This window comes from Scyliorhinus canicula, chromosome 2, assembly GCF_902713615.1.
Source record: "Scyliorhinus canicula chromosome 2, sScyCan1.1, whole genome shotgun sequence".
Lineage (NCBI taxonomy): Eukaryota > Metazoa > Chordata > Chondrichthyes > Carcharhiniformes > Scyliorhinidae > Scyliorhinus > Scyliorhinus canicula.
Window position 1 is genome coordinate 242,174,547 of NC_052147.1, and position 16,162 is coordinate 242,190,708.

Sequence of the window (16,162 nt, forward strand, 5' to 3'; positions counted from 1 at the left end):
CCCACTCATCAAGCAGAGTGGCTCGAGTTAAAGGCAAAGCTCACCACTGCTCTGGTACTAGCGTTCTTTGACCCGGAGAGGGAGACAAAAATCTCCACGGACGCCAGCCAGGACGGCATTGGTGCGGTGCTCCTCCAGAAGGATGACTCCTCGTCCTGGGCTCCAGTGGCCTATGCGTCAAGGGCCATGACTCCCACTGAGCAGAGGTATGCTCAGATAGAGAAAGAGTGCCTGGGCCTCCTAACCGGCATTGTAAAGTTCCATGACTATGTCCACAGTCTACCAACCTTCACAGTAGAGACAGACTACAGACCCTTAGTCCATATAATTCATAAGGACTTGAATGACATGACGCCCAGGCTTCAGCGCATTCTCCTTCGACTCCGCAGGTGTGATTTCAAGTTGGTTAACACACCGGGCAAAGAGCTAATCATTTATTGTACAGTTTTGATTCATTTTAGTACAGTTCTTGATGTTAAACATTAATTCTCCTATTCCTGCAATGCAAGACTCCTGTCACGCGCCAGCACCTCGCCCTGTGAACAGGTCAACTTCATCCGGCAAATTGAGGCACAGGTGCAACTGTGTGCCAGCAATCTCCCAGCCTCAGACGAAAGAGTGGTGAACATTCAAGAAGAGATGCCAAGGACCCTCTTCTGCAGCGGGTCATGCATCACCTTGCAAATTGTTGGCAGAAAGGGCAATGCCCCCAGTTCTTTAATGCCGGACTGGAACCAATGTCCTTGGGGGTCCTTTTGCTAACGCTGTTGGGGAGGGTTTAAACTAATGTGGCAGGGGGGTGGGAACCAAATGAGGAGGTTAGTGGACAGTAAGGAGGTAGTAACTAAAGCCTGTAAGGAACTAGATCAAGAAGTCAGCGTGACTAAGGGGAAGAGTAGGCAGGGAGCAGATGATGAACGCAGAGGGACTGGTGGTCTGAGGTGCCTTTGTTTTAATGCAAAAAGTGTAGTCGGTAAGGCAGATGAACTTAGGGCTTGGATTAGTACCTGGGAGTCTGCTATCACTGAGACTTGGTTGCGGGAAGGGCATGATTGGCAACTAAATATTGCAGGATATCGATGCTTCAGGCGGGATAGAGAGGGAGGTAAAAGGGGTGGAGGAGTTGCATTACTGGTCAGAGAGGATATCACAGCTGTGCTGAAGGAGGGCACTATGGAGGACTCGAGCAGTGAGTCGATATGGGCAGAGCTCAGAAATAGGAAGGGTGCAGTAACAATGTTGGGGCTGTACTACAGACCTCCCAACAGCGAGCGTGAGATAGAGGTACAAATATGTAAACAGATTATGGAAAGATGTAGGAGCAACAGGGTGGTGGTGATGATTTTAATTTTCTCAACATTGACTGGGATACACTTAGTGTCAGAGGTCTAGATGGAGCAGAATTTGTAAGGAGCATCCAGGATGGTTTTCTAGAGCAGTATGTAAATAGTCCAACTCAGGAAGGGGCCATGCTGGACCTGGTGTTGGGGAATGAGCCCGGCCAGGTGGTTGAAGTTTCAGTCGGGGATTACTTTGGGAATAGTGATCACAATTCCGTATGTTTTAGAATACTCATGGACAAAGACGAGAGTGGTCCTGAAGGAAGAGTGCTAAATTGGGGGAAGGCCAACTACACCACAATTCGGCAGGAGCTGGGGAATGTGAATTGGGAGCAGCTGTTTGAAGGTAAATCCACATTTGATATGTGGGAGGCTTATAAAGCGAGATTGATTAAAGTGCAGGACAGACATGTCCCTGTGAAAATGAGGGATAGAAATGGCAAGATTATGGAACATGGATGACAGGTGAAATTGTGAGACAAGCTAAGAGGAAAAAGGAAGCATACGTAAGGTCTAGGCGACTGAAGACAGACGAAGCTTTGGAAGAATATCGGGAATGTAGGACCAATCTGAAACAAGGAATCAAGAGGGCTAAAAGGGGTCATGAAATATCTTTAGCAAACAGGGTTAAGGAAAATCCCAAAGCCTTTTATTCATATATAAGGAGCAAGAGGGTAACGAGAGTAAGGGTTGGCCCACTCAAGGACAAAGGAGAAAAGTTATGCATGGAGTCAGAGAAAATGGGTGAGATTCTTAACGAGTACTTTGCATCGGTATTCACCGAGGAGAGGGACATGACGGATGTTGAGGTTAGGGATAGATGTTTGATTACTCTAGGTCAAGTCGGCATGAGGAAGGAGGATGTGTTGGGTATTCTAAAAGGCATTAAGGTGGACAAGTCCTCAGGTCCGGATGGGATCTATCCCAGGTTACTGAGGGAAGTGAGAGAGGAAATAGCTGGGGCCTTAACAGATATCTTTGCAGCATCCTTGAACACGGGTGAGGTCCCGAAGGACAGGAGAATTGCTAATGTTGTCCCCTTGTTTAAGAAGGGATAATTCAGATAACTATAGACCGGTGAGCCTGCGACAGCGGTAGGGGAGCTGCTGGAGAAGATACTGAGGGATAGGATCTATTGCCATTTGGAAGTAAATGGGCTTATCAGTGGTAGGCAACATGGTTTTGTGCATGGAAGGTCATGTCTTACCAACTTAATAGAATTCTTTGAGGAAGTGACAAAGTTGATTGATGAGGAAAGGCTGTAGATGTCATATACACGGACTTCAGTAAAGCATTTGATAAGGTTCGCCATGGTAGGCTGATGGAGAAAGTGAAGTCTCATGGCGTCCAGGGTGTACTAGCTAGATGGATAAAGAACTGGCTGGGCAACAAGAGTCAGAGAGTAGTCGTGGAAGGGAGAACTGTGACCAGTGATGTTCCATAGGGATCCGTGCTGGGACCACTGTTGTTTGCGATATACATAAATTATCTGGAGGAAGGTATAGGTGGTCTGATTAGCAAGTTTGCAGATGACACTAAGATTGGTGGAGTAGCAGGATAGTGAAGGGGACTGTCAGAGAATACAGCAGAATATAGATAGATTGGAGAGTTGGGTGGAGAAATGGCAGATGGAGTTCAATCCGGGCAAATGCGAGGTAATGCATTTTGGAAGATCCAATTCAAGGGTGAACTATACGGTAAATGAAAAAGCCCTGGGGAAAATTGATGTACAGAGAGATCTGGGTGTTCAGGTCCATTGTACCCTGAAGGTGGCTGCGCAGCTTGATAGAGTGGTTAAGAAGGCATACAGTATGCTTTCCTTCATCGGAAGGAGTATTGGGTACAAGAGTTGGCAGGTCATGTTATAGTTGTATAAGACTTTGGTTCGGCTACATTTGGAATACTGCGTACAGTTCTGATCGCCACATTACCAAAAGGATGTGGATGCTTTGGAGAAGGTGCAGAGGAGGTTTGGTATGGAGGGCTCTCGCTATGAAGAGAGGTTGAGTAGATTAGGATTATTTTCATTAGAAAGACGGAGGTTGAGGGGGAACCTCATTGAGGTCTACAAAATCATGAGAGGTATAGACAGGGTGGGTAGCAAGAAGCTTTTTCCCAGAGTTGGGGACTCAATTACTAGGGGTCACGAGTTCAAGGTGAGAGGGGAAAAGCTTAAGGGAGACATGCGTGGAAAGTTCTTTACGCAGAGGGTGGTGGGTGCCTGGAACGCATTTGCCGGTGGAGGTGGTAGAGGCGGGCACGATAGCATCATTTAAGATGTATCTAGACAGATACATGAATGGGCAGGGAGCAGAGGGATACAGATCCTTAGAAAATAGGTGACAGTTTTAGATAGAGGATCTGGATCGGCGCAGGCTTGGAGGGCCAAAGGGCCTGTTCCTGTGCTGTAATTTTTCTTTGTTCTTTTTCTTTGTCAAGGACAACCTAACAGTTGTCGAGGGGATCCTCCTCAAGCTAGATCGTATTTTTATTCCTCGCAGCCTCCAAGCTTAGTGCTCAAACAGATCCACGAGGGACACCTCGGTGTTGAGAAATGCAGGCGCAGGGCCTGGCAGGCTGTCCATTGGCCTGGAATCAACCAGGACATATCCAGCGTGGTCCTCAATTGTGCCACCTGCCAACGTTTCCAACCTGCTCAGTCCAAAGAAACACTCCGGCAACACAAGATCGTGACCTCTCCGTGGTCTGAGGTGGGAATCGACCTTTTTCACGCCAATGGGCATGACTATGTGCTCATCATCGATTACTTTTCGAGCTATCCGGAAGTGGTGAAACTGTCCGACCTCACATCAAGGACAGTCATCAAGGCCTGCAAGGAGACATTTGCCAGGCATGGTATTCCGCTCACTGTCATGAGTGACAATGGTCCCTGCATCCACAGCCAAGAGTGGTCCAACTTTGCAAAGCTGTATCAGTTCAAGGACATTACCTCAAGCCCGCATTACCCGCAATCAACGGGAAGGTCGAAAAAAGGGTCCATATTGTGAAGCAATTGCTCTGCAAGGCTGCGGACTCAGCTTCTGACTTTAACCTTGCGCTAATGGTGTACAGGGCAACCCCTCTGTCCACCGGTATTTCTCCAGCACAACTCCTTATGAATCGAGACCTGCAGACGACTGTTCCGGCCATTCATTTACCAGACCTTGATCACCTCCCAGTGCTGCAAAAGGTGCAGCAACTCAGAAACCGGCAAAAGCTGACATACGGAGGGCGATTCTCCAAAATGGAGCCCAAGTGTTTGCGCCGTCGTGAACGCTGTTGTGAGCACGAGGCGACCAATTCTGGCCCCCATCAGGGGCCAACTGGATGCCGTGCCAACCCACGCATGCGCAGTTGGGCTGCGCCAACCTGCGCATGCGCGGGGGATTTCTTCAGCGGGCCGGCCCCAACCCAACATGGCGTCAGTGTTCAGGGGCCTGCCAGGCAAGAAAGTAGACCCGGGCGAGGGGTGAGGCCGGCCCGCCGATCAGTGGGCCCCGATCGCGGGCCAGACCCCATCGGAGGCTCCCCCTGGTGAAGGATCACTTTTCCCCGCCCCACAGGCTGACAATCCTGATTCTTTTGCTGTCAGTCTGGTCTCAATAAAATTTGAGACGGATTCGCAGATATCAATTATTGTTTATTTTAACCAGCTAGCTGGGTGACTCACTCTATTGGGAGAGCAGGACACAACCATGTCTCCTGGATCTTCAACAGCGAGTGAACAAAAGGTGTGGTGATTGTATATCTGTGTAGATGTAATACAACTGAGCAAGCACTAGAGGGAGCACATATCATACGTAATCTAACTGTTTTGTACAATTTTCTTTAACAATGTACAGAAAATATGTAAAGAAAAAAGGGGGGATGTGGTGATTGTATATCTGTGTAGATGCAATACAACTGAGCAAGCACTAGAGGGAGCACGGGAGAGATATAAATACACAGGAACAGGATGTCAGGACACACTTCACAGGAACGGGAGCTGATAGCAAGACAGACTAGCAGCATAGATGTAATTGTAAGTTAAGCGCTGAAGAGAGAACAAACTCAGAATAAAGCACCTACTTCAACTTTAAGACTACGAGCTTTATTAAGACACAAAATAATAACACAAAAGGGACAAAACATTTCTGTACAGATACATTCAAGTTGCATCAAATTTCACATACATACGACCAAATAAGGCAACAGTAATGAATGCAAAATTCCCATAGGCTATCCCTATACACTTCTTGACCTGGCCATATATCGTGATTGGCTCATTTCACATTCCTCAGCCCTGGGCTCACTTCACATTCTTCGGCCCTTGGGGGGCCCCTTTCACTCAGCATTCTCGTCCTAGCAATTACCCATCCCCCCATCCAAGCCATGCTTTGCCCAGTTCCTTTGTTCCGGCTCCTATACCCGGGTATCCTCTACATTATCCTAACTAATTATCCCATTTTGTATCACATTCGTTTGTTCAATTCCTCAAGGCCGCCCCCCCCCCCCCCGACCCTTCTTGCAGAGTTCCCGCTGGCAGCGACCAGGGGTGAACGGCGTTGGTGGGACTCTGTCACATCCACGCGGCCGCTTGGCCCATCGGGAACGGAGAATTAGCATCCCCACTGAATCCAGTGGCCCACGGTCGGTGCCACATCAAACGTGCCAGCGCAAATGGCGCCGATTCATGGGTGTCTGCATGGGTTTCACCCCCACAATCCAAAGATGTGCAGGTTAGGTGGATTGGCCACGCTAAATTGCCCCTTAATTGGAAAGAAAAATTGGGTACTTTAAAATTATGTTAAAAAAGGATTCTCCTTTGTGATTTCTCAACTCTACCCAGACAGATTGAACGCCTTCTGACCCTATATCCCTTCTTGCAATCGATTTAAGTTAATTTCTTATTAACAAAGCAAACCTGCCCCCTCTGCCTATCTGCCTGTCCTTTCGACAGGACACATATCCTTGGATAATTAGATTCCAGCCCTGATCCGCTTGCAGCCATGTCTCTGTGATGCCACAACATCATACCCATCAATTTCAATGTGCACAATCAGCTCATTTACCCTGTTTCGTATGCTGTGCTCATTTAGGTACAACACCCTCAGTCCTGTGTTGACCGCCCCCCATTCTCATAATTGTCCCCCTTTTTTACTCTGCCTGAAGTTGGATTTCTGCGCTTTCTTTACTCTCTGTTCTATTACGTGTTCTGGAAACTTTACTAACCTCACCTGACCCCTCAACCCTTTTACCTACCGGTAGTTTAAAGTCCTCATCATTAACCTGCACTCCCACCTTCTCCCTTAACTTTGATTTTCTAATTTTCCATACAACTGAACCCTCACTCCCACTATTTAGTTTAAAGAACTTTTTAACAGCCCCATTTATGTGATTCGCCAGAACTCTGGCCCCAGCTTGATTCCGATGAAGCCCGTCCCATCGGAATATTTCCCTCCTTCCCAGTACTGGTGCCAATGTTTCATGAATTCAAGCCAATTTCTCCCACACTGACCTTTGAACCACGTATTTACCTCTCTAATCTTATTGACCCTGTGCCAATTAACTCATGGCTCAGGGTAATCAAGAGATTAGTACCTTTTTGATTCTGCTTTTTAATTTAGCCCCTTGATGCTAATATTCCTCAGGAGAACCTGTATCCGTTTCTACCTATGTCGTTGGTACCTACATGGACCACGACAACTGGATCTTTCCCCTCCCACTCCGAGTTCCTCTGCAGCCCAGATGAGATATCCTGAATCCGAGCACCAGGTAGGCAGCACAACCTTTGGGACTTTCGATCCTGGTCACAGAGAACAGTGTCAATGCCCCTAACTATACTATCCCCAATTAGGACTACATTTTTCTCTCCCCCAACTTGAACGGCTCCCTGTACCACAGGTGTGGTATTGCTGTGGTCAGTTTGCTCATCCTCCCCACAGTCCCCATTCTGAACTGGTCAGGGAGTAAGAATCTCAAACCTGTTGTACAAGGACCAGGACTGAGACTCCTACAAACCTACCTCCTGGATTCCTCACTTGTAGCCACATCCTCCTGTCCCTGACCACTTGCCGAATTCAAGGTACTTATTCTAAGGGGTGTGACTGCCTCCTGAAACATAGCGTCCAGGTACCTCTCCCCCTCCCTGATATGTCGCAGCATCCGAAGCTCAGACTCCAGCTCATCAACTCTGAGCAGAAGTTCCTCAAGCAACTAACACTTGCTACAGATGTGTTCACTAGGACCACAATGGTGTCCACCAGCTCCCACATCATGCAGGAACAACACATCATCAGGCCCTGCATTTCTGTCTGTGTGGGGTTTGCACATTTTCCCCTTGTCTGCGTGGGTCTCACCCCCACAACCCAAAAGATATGCAGGGTAGGTGCATTGTCCAGGCTAAATTGCCCCATTAATTGGGGGGAAAAAGAATTGGGTACTTTAAATAAATTTTAAAAAAGAGAAAGCAAGAATCTGGCATTCAGATAGAGGATCAGCCATAATCATATTGAATGGTGGAGCAGGCTCGAAAGGCTGAATGGCCTACTCCTCTTCCTAGTTGCTATGTTTCTATCAAATGGCCAAAATGAATATGGACATAACTTTTTACAATGTAGATTGGTAGGAGGTAGGGCTTGTAAGATGTATGCATCTCTGTCAGAAGATTTATCTGTAGATTATGATGATGTAAAGAAAGCTATCTTTAATGTGTATGATTTGGTTCTTGAGGCTTAAAGACAAACATTTGGAAAAGCAAGAAAACACCTCAACTAACTTATATGGAATTTTAGAGGATAAGGCAAAACAATTTTGACCGTTCATTTAACACTTCATGTCCTTTGGTTATTAGGATGAATGTTGAGGAATAAAGAGTTAAAACTGTTAGATAGGCAGCAGAACTAGCTGCTGATTAGCAACAGGTCCATATAGCCAAACATTTTTTTCCGTTATCCTTTGAAACCTGGAAAGGAGAGAAGGTGGGAAAGAGAAAGGAAAACAAATAGTCAAGTAAGAGAAGGGTAATGGTTGGGAATGGTCAGGAAATTTCACCGCAGATCAGCAGGGAAAGTGGTGAGGGTGCAAGTGACATTCGGAGGTCAAAGTGTTTCCATTGTAACAAAGTGGGACATATTCGGGATAATTATTGGAAACGAATAATGAGACCAGTTGCAGTAGTAGGAAAGGTAGCACAAGAAAAGGAAATAGCTGATTAAACTGTAGGTGCAGGTGAAACATGCTCAGAGTCAATGAGGCAGGGGAATATGGTTCAAGATAGTTCAGAGGATTATGAGACTACCGGTGAAACAATTAAGATTGCTTTTAGGATTGATCAGTCATTATGGAAAATACGTGCTGAAACTAGCAACACGATTGAAGCTTCTCCACACTTTGCGACACGCTCCCTGCTTCCAGGGCCTCCCGCAAACTCCATATTGGCCAGAGTTCATGCGCTCCCACATGATTAGCCCTGAGCTGGTCAAATGGTTCATTGAGCCCATCCTCTTAAAGGGCCACCCGACCACATTTCTCCCCACTTACATAAGAACATAAGAACTAGGAGCAGGAATAGATCATCTGGCCCCTCGAGCCTGCTCCGCCATTCAATGAGATCCTGGCTGATCTTTTGTGGACTCAGCTCCACTTTCCGGCCCAAACACCATAACCCTTAATTCCTTTATTCTCAAAAAAGCTATCTATCTTTATCTTAAAAACATTTAATGAAGGAGCCTCAACTGCTTTACTGGGCAAGGAATTCCATCGATTCACAACCCTTTAGGTGAAGAAGTTCCTCCTAAACTCAGTCCTAAATCTACTTCCCTTTATTTTGAGGCTATGCCCCCCAGTTCTGCTTTCACCCGCCAGTGGAAACAACCTGCTCGCATCTATCCTATCTATTCCCTTCATAATTTTATATGTTTCTATAAGATCCCCCCGCATCCTTCTAAATTCCAATGAGTACAGTCCCAGTCTACTCAACCTCTCCTCGTAACCCAACCCCTTCAGCTCTTGGATTAACCTAGTGAATCTCCTGTGCACACCCTCCAGCGTCAGTACATCCTTTCTCAGGTAAGGAGACCAAAACTGAGCACAATACTCCAGGTGTGGCCCCACTAATACCTTATACATTTGCAGCATAACCTCCCTAGTCTTAAATTCCATCCCTCTAGCAATGAAGGACAAAACTCCATTTGTCTTCTTAATCACCTGTTGCACCTGTAAACCAACTTTTTACGACTCATGCACTAGCACTCCCAGGTCTCTCAGCACAGCAACATGTTTTAATATTTCATCATTTAAATAATAATCCCGTTTGCTGTTATTCCCACCAAAATGGATAACCTCACATTTGTCAACATTGTATTCCATCTGCCAGACCCTAGCCCATTCACTTAACTTATCCAAATCCCTCTGCAGACTTCTAGTATCCTCTGCACTTTTCGCTTTACCACTCATCTTAGTGTCATCTGCAAACTTGAACACATTGCACTTGGTCCCCAACTCCAAATCATCTATGTAAATTGTGAACAATTGTGGGCCCAACACGGATCCCTGAGGGCTACCACTAGCTACTGATTGCCAACCAGAGAAACACCCATTAATCCCCACTCTTTGCTTTCTATTAATTAACCACTCCTCTCTCCATGCTACTACTTTATCCTTAATGCCATGCATCTTTATCTTATGCAGCAACCTTTTGTCTGGCACCTTGTCAAAAGCATTTAAGTCCCATGTTACAACTACACAAAAAAAACTATACACAGAATCTACAAACATTACAAAAGATAACGGAGGAAAGAGAGACCATCATAAATTCAATCAGTTTGGAGACCTCCGGGTCCTCCCGGACCTCTGCAGCCCATCCACAGGCTCAGCACCCTTCTGGGCAATTATAATTGTCAGCAGTTAGTGACATCCCAGGAAGCACTGCCTCAACGACTGGCAAACTGGCCTTGCTGGCTTCAACAGGTGGTGCTAGTGGAGTAGTTTCAGGAGCCCTCGGCTCCCTTAGGTCAAATGAATTTACAGGAGTGTCTATAACACTGGCAGCACTGGTTGACTCCAGATTGGAGGTCGCAACCCTCTGATTCTTCAAGTCGTCGACATGCTTTCTGACAGTCTTCCTGTTGACATTGACCACATATGACATCCGTCCCGACTCAGCCACAATCCATCCAGCTAGCCAAGACGGCCCTGAAGCAAAATTACAAACCAATACTGGGTCTCCCAGCCAGAACAACTTGTCGCCTTTCTGCTCTGACCGTTGATTCCTCTGGGAGGCCTGACATACCTCTACCCTCCCCACCAAATTTGGAAACACGAGATCCAATTAGGTTCTCAGGCAACGGCCCATGAACAGCTGAGCAGGTCTAACCCCCACGGTAGTGTGGGGGGTTGTGTTATACAACAACAAAAAATTAGCCAAATGATAGCAAAGTGGTTTGTCAGATCGCTTTCACATTGCATTCTTGAAGTTCTGAAAAGCCCTCTCAGCCAGACCTTCTAATGTTGAGTGGTATAGGGCCGTCCTCATGTGTCATATGCCAATGGCTTGTACGAAACAATGACAGGAGTCAGATCTTGTCTTTAAAGCAGCATCAAGAGATCTCTCTTTCTCAATGAACAATTATGTAAAGCAAATATTCCAAAGTGCCAATGGTAGCTAAGATGTTTTTTTCTTGTTGTTTAAGTGGGAATAAAGATAGCAGTTAAGGGTATTGTATTCACTGTATTGAGTAGTATTGTTTAAGGTGTAATTGTACGATATTTTTTGGTGTTATTTTCAAGATTATAATACTGTGTTAGTTTGTTTTAAAATACCATATCCCTATTTCTTCGTCCAATCACTCCTGGAGCGAAGTATCATTTCCTCACAGTTTTACAAAATTAAAATAAAATATTGGGATTTCTCGCCACTGTCGGGGTCTGGTCTGAGATCATGCTGTCCATGAGTTGGGAACAAACCTGCAGCCATTCGAGCTACGCCATAAAGAGGAGAACACAACTAAACATAGTTGATATCTGGTTACCTCATAATCATTATGGTGACCCTTTAGTTGGCCACGTGTGCTGACCTTGAACTCCACCCACCTGAAAATATCCTCCTGCCATCAGGAGAGATCTCACTGCTGAATTGCGTGGGCAAGATATGTTTCGACAAACGGGGCACCTCACCTTTCAAATCCGCTCCACCACTTTCTACACTCACCCACCAACTTCATTCCATCAGCATAGACACACCTAATATTACCATGACTCTCCCCTCTGTCACTCCCCCATTACCATGGACCCACCTCCACGTACCTTTCCTCCCATCAAATCGACAATTTTCCTTCCGTAAATCCATGCTGACATTGTTTGATTACACCACTACTTTTCAAGTGCTGTGCTATGAAATCCTTGATAATGGACACCTGCTACCGATGTTAGTCTAACTTTTGTTACTTATTTTCTCTCTACCTCCCTTTTTGAATAGTGCGGTTATATTCTTTTTTATAGAAATTTACAGAATTTACAGTGCAGAAGGAGGCCATTTGGCCCATCGAGTCTGCACCGGCTTTTGGAAAGAGCACCCCACCCAAGGTCCACACCTCCACCCTATCCGCATAACCCAGTAACCCCATCCAACACTAAGGGCAATTTTGGACACTAAGGCTATTTAGCATGGCCAATCCACCCAACCTGCACATCTTTGGACTGTGGGAGGAAACCGGAGCACCCGGAGGAAACCCACGCACACACGGGGAGAACGTGCAGACTCCGAACAGACAGTGGCCCAGGCCGGGAATCGAACCTGGGACCCTGGAGCTGTGAAGCAATTGTGCTAACCACAATGCTACCGTGCTGCCCTCCAATCTGTAGACACCATTCCAGAGTCCAAAGAATTTTGGAAAATTACCACCATAGATCTACTATTTCTGGGGCCACTTCCTTAAGTACACTGGGATGCAGATTATCAGACCCTAGAGATTTGTCCGCCTTCAATCCCATTCATTTCCCAGAACCATTTCTTTACTAATACTAATTTCCTTTAGCTCCTCACTAAAACTTGTGCTCTCTCAGAACTTTCGGTACATTATTCATGTCTTCCTTTGTGAAGACAGAAGTAAAGTAGGAATTTAGTTCCTCAGCCATTTCTTTGTTCCCTGTTATGAATTCCCCGTTTCTGACTCTGAGGGACTGATATTAGTTTTTATTAATCTTTTTCTCTTTACAGACCTGTAGAAACTTTTACGGTCAGATTTTAATACACCTAGTTTACTTTCAAATTGTATTATTGCCTTCTTAATCAATCCCTTGGTCTGCCTTTGCTGAATTTTAAACTGTTCCCAATCCTCAGGTCTATTGCTTTTTCTTGCTATCTTGTATGCCTCTTCTTTGAATCTAATACTATCTTTAATTTCCCTTGTAAGCCATGGTTTGTCCACAGTTCCCTTTCTACTCTTGCGCCAAATAGGAATAAACAACTTTTGGAGTTCACCTATTCGGTCATTGAATGCCTGCCATTGCCTGTACACTGTCTTTCCTTTCAGTAATGTTTCCCAGTCCGTCATTACCAACTCATGCCTCATAAAATCATAGTTACCTTTCTTGAGGTCCAGGACCTTGGTCTCAGAATCAACTACCTCACTATTCACCTTGATAACGAATACTACCAAATTGTGGTCACTCATCCCCAAGGGCGCTCTCACAACTGGAGTGCACCACACCCAGTCCAAGATGGCCTGTTCCCTTGTTGGTTCCTCAACATACCGACCCAGAAACCATCTCTTATATACTCCAGAAATTCCTCCTTTATTGTACTGTGACTAATTTGAGTCACCCAATCTACATGCAGATTAAAGTCACCAATAATCACAGATGTTCCTTTATCACATGCATCTCTGATTTCCTGTCTAATGCTATTCCCAACATTACCACTGCAGTTTGGTGGTCTGTATACCACCCCTATTGTTTTTTTGCCCTTGATATTTCTTAACTCCACCCAGACAGATTCCACATCATTTGTACTAATATCTTTCCTCAATATTGTATCAATATCTTCTTTATTCAACAATGCAACTCCACCACGTTTTGCTTTCTGTTTGTCCTTCCTAAAAACTGAATATCCCTCAATGTTTAATTCCCATCCTTGGTCACCTTGGTGCTATGTCTCCGTAATCCCAACTATATCATATCCCTTTACATCTATCTATGCAACTAATTGATCAATCAATGCTCAGTGCGTTCAGGTATAAAACCTTAAGGCTAGTCCTTTTAATGTACCCTCTCCCTTCCCAACTATTGTTTTAGTGTAATTATCTGATACAGGCCCTTGATTTCTTGCACTGTCCCTCTGTCCATCCTAACTCTGCCCCCTCCCATTATCCGAGTCTCCTTTCTTATTTCCCTCTGTGATCCACCCTGGACATGCCACCCTACCGCATCCCATTCCCCTGTCTGACTGTAACTGCTCTCTCATCAGCAGTACCCTGAGTTCTCCTCCCCCCCCACCGTCCTCCAACGACAACCATCGACAATACCAAGCTTGCCTTCCAAAATGCTCTGCTGTATTCCCCAGAACAGTAAGAATCACCTGAGGAAGGAGCAGTGCTCTGAAAGCTAGTGTTTGTAACAAACATGTTGGACTTTAACCTGGTGTTGTAAGACTTCTTACTGTGCTCTCCCCAGTCCAACGCCGGCATCTCCACATCATGTATTCCCCAGACACTCACCCACACTTTCCCCAGATTCTCCCATTCCCTTTTTCCCATACATTCTCCCCACCCTTTCCACATAAGCCTGTCTCCCCTGTGCAACCTTTGCTCCAGCCTTCCACTCTACCCCCCACTTTCCAGCCTTTGCCTGCCTCCCGTGTCCAGCCTTGGTGCAGCATTTACTACCAGTGCTAACATTCCAGCAGTTTATCCCACCATTGGGATACAGGCTTTTTGCCTCCTGCCAAATTGAGTGCCCCACCTGCCTCGATTCCTGCCATTGGTGGGACAGGAAATTGTCACCCAGGGCTGCTTTTCCAAGGTTTAATTATCCATGAGGCGACGTTCTCTAATTCATGGAATTGAAGTAATTGCAATTAATTGTCATAAATAATTTGTTGATTAGTGTGCCAAGTCTACATGTGGAATAAGCTAACTACCACAACGCTGTCATATATTGTTTTATTTTCCTGGCATTTCTGGAGGAATATGTATCATTTAATCATCACATTTTCTTTGGCCCAATGTATTTTTTTGAGAGCACATACCACTGAATCAAAGATGAATGTGCCTTCTGTGAGCTCCTCCAATACTCGGTACCTTCTGCTGCAAGATAATGTATGAGTATCTGGACTGCCCATCATGCAGCGAGCAAAGCCAAAATCCATCGAAACCACCACATTCGTGTAACTCCCAGCAGGGTATTTCTTGCCATCTTTCACGTGATGCTATTAGACATCATAGGCTCCAGAGTCAATGTTGAGGACCCCTAGGGCAACTCCCTCCCTCCCGACTGTCTCCCACTGTGCCGCACATCTGATCGGTCTGTCCTGCCGGTGGGACAGAGCTTACCCACAAATGGTGGTGCCTGGGACATTGTGTGTGAGTATGACTATGTCAGGACTGCTGCTTGACTAGTCTGTGGGACATCTCTCCGAATTCTGGCACAGGTGTCCAGACATTAGTGAAGAATAATTTGCAGGCTCAACAATGCAGGCTGTGCCCTTGTGTTTCCAATGCCTAGCTTGATGCCGGGTGGTCCATGCAGTTTCATGTTTTGTAGTAGTTTGATGCAACTGAATGGCTTGCTGGGCCATTGCAGAGTCAGCCATCTTGTTGTGGCTCTGGAGTCATGTGTAGGGCAGACCAGGTAAAAGCAGCAGATCTCTTTCCCTAAAGGGCATTAGTGACCGGATGTGTTTTTTCCTAAATGACAATTGATTTATGGTCATTATTACTGAGATTGGCTTTTAATTCCAGATGCATTTAAGTTCCACCAGCTCTCAGAGTGGGATTTGAACCTGTGCCTCCAGAGCTTCAGCCGGAGCCTTTGGATTACTGGTCCAGTTAAAGCACCACTATGCCACTGTCTCTCATAAACATAGCTGCAGCTGGTAAATTTAAAGCATTCTCCATCATCTTTAGGGTGACGGAATCTTACAAAACAATCTTACAATAGGCGGCACAGTGGCACACTGGTTAGCAGTGCTTCCTCACAGTGCCAAGGACCCGGGTTCCATTCCAGCCTTGGGTAACTTGGGGGGGGAGGGGGGGGCTACCAATGATCATAAGAGCTAATAGGGGGGGGCCTGGAAGATTTGCTTGTGACCATAAGGTGGTGCTGTTGACCAATAGAACAGGGGTGAGGAGGGAAATGCTCCTGACAAAGTGTGCAGGGAGGGGACAGTTCCTCATGATCATAAGAGCAGGGAAGGGTGCTGGTGAACCTACCTCCCCCTGGTGTTCAACAATCACAGTGCACATACTCACACAACAAAATGATGAAAGGAAGGCAAGGGATTCCCAGCCTCAGCCCCTGTCAGCTGTTCTCGACATGAGGGACAAAATGTGCCCCTGAAGGGATGTGGGACAAACAGTCTAAATAAGAGGCAATCCTTTAAAATACAGGAAGGGTGAGTTGCCAACCTTGTTGGCTGTTGTGTTTTATGCCTTGGAGATAGCTCGAGATGACGCACTAAGTTCTGTTTGTGCAGGAGTTCATATCTCATGCTTACAGCTTCTTTAGCTTCTCTTAGTCAATAGCCACACCCAGATTTAGCTAATAACACACAGAACATTTAAGGATCAGTAGATAAACATGATCTGTGTGGGGTTAGCTCAGTTGGCTGGATGGCTGGTTTGTGA

At 45.9% G+C, this 16,162-nt stretch overlaps 1 protein-coding gene across 1 annotated transcript in view; it reads left to right on the forward strand.

The window, feature by feature from the left end:
- Positions 1-16,162, forward strand: part of acmsd (aminocarboxymuconate semialdehyde decarboxylase) — a 63,827-nt gene that overhangs the window by 7,020 nt on the left and 40,645 nt on the right. The window lies entirely within an intron of this gene.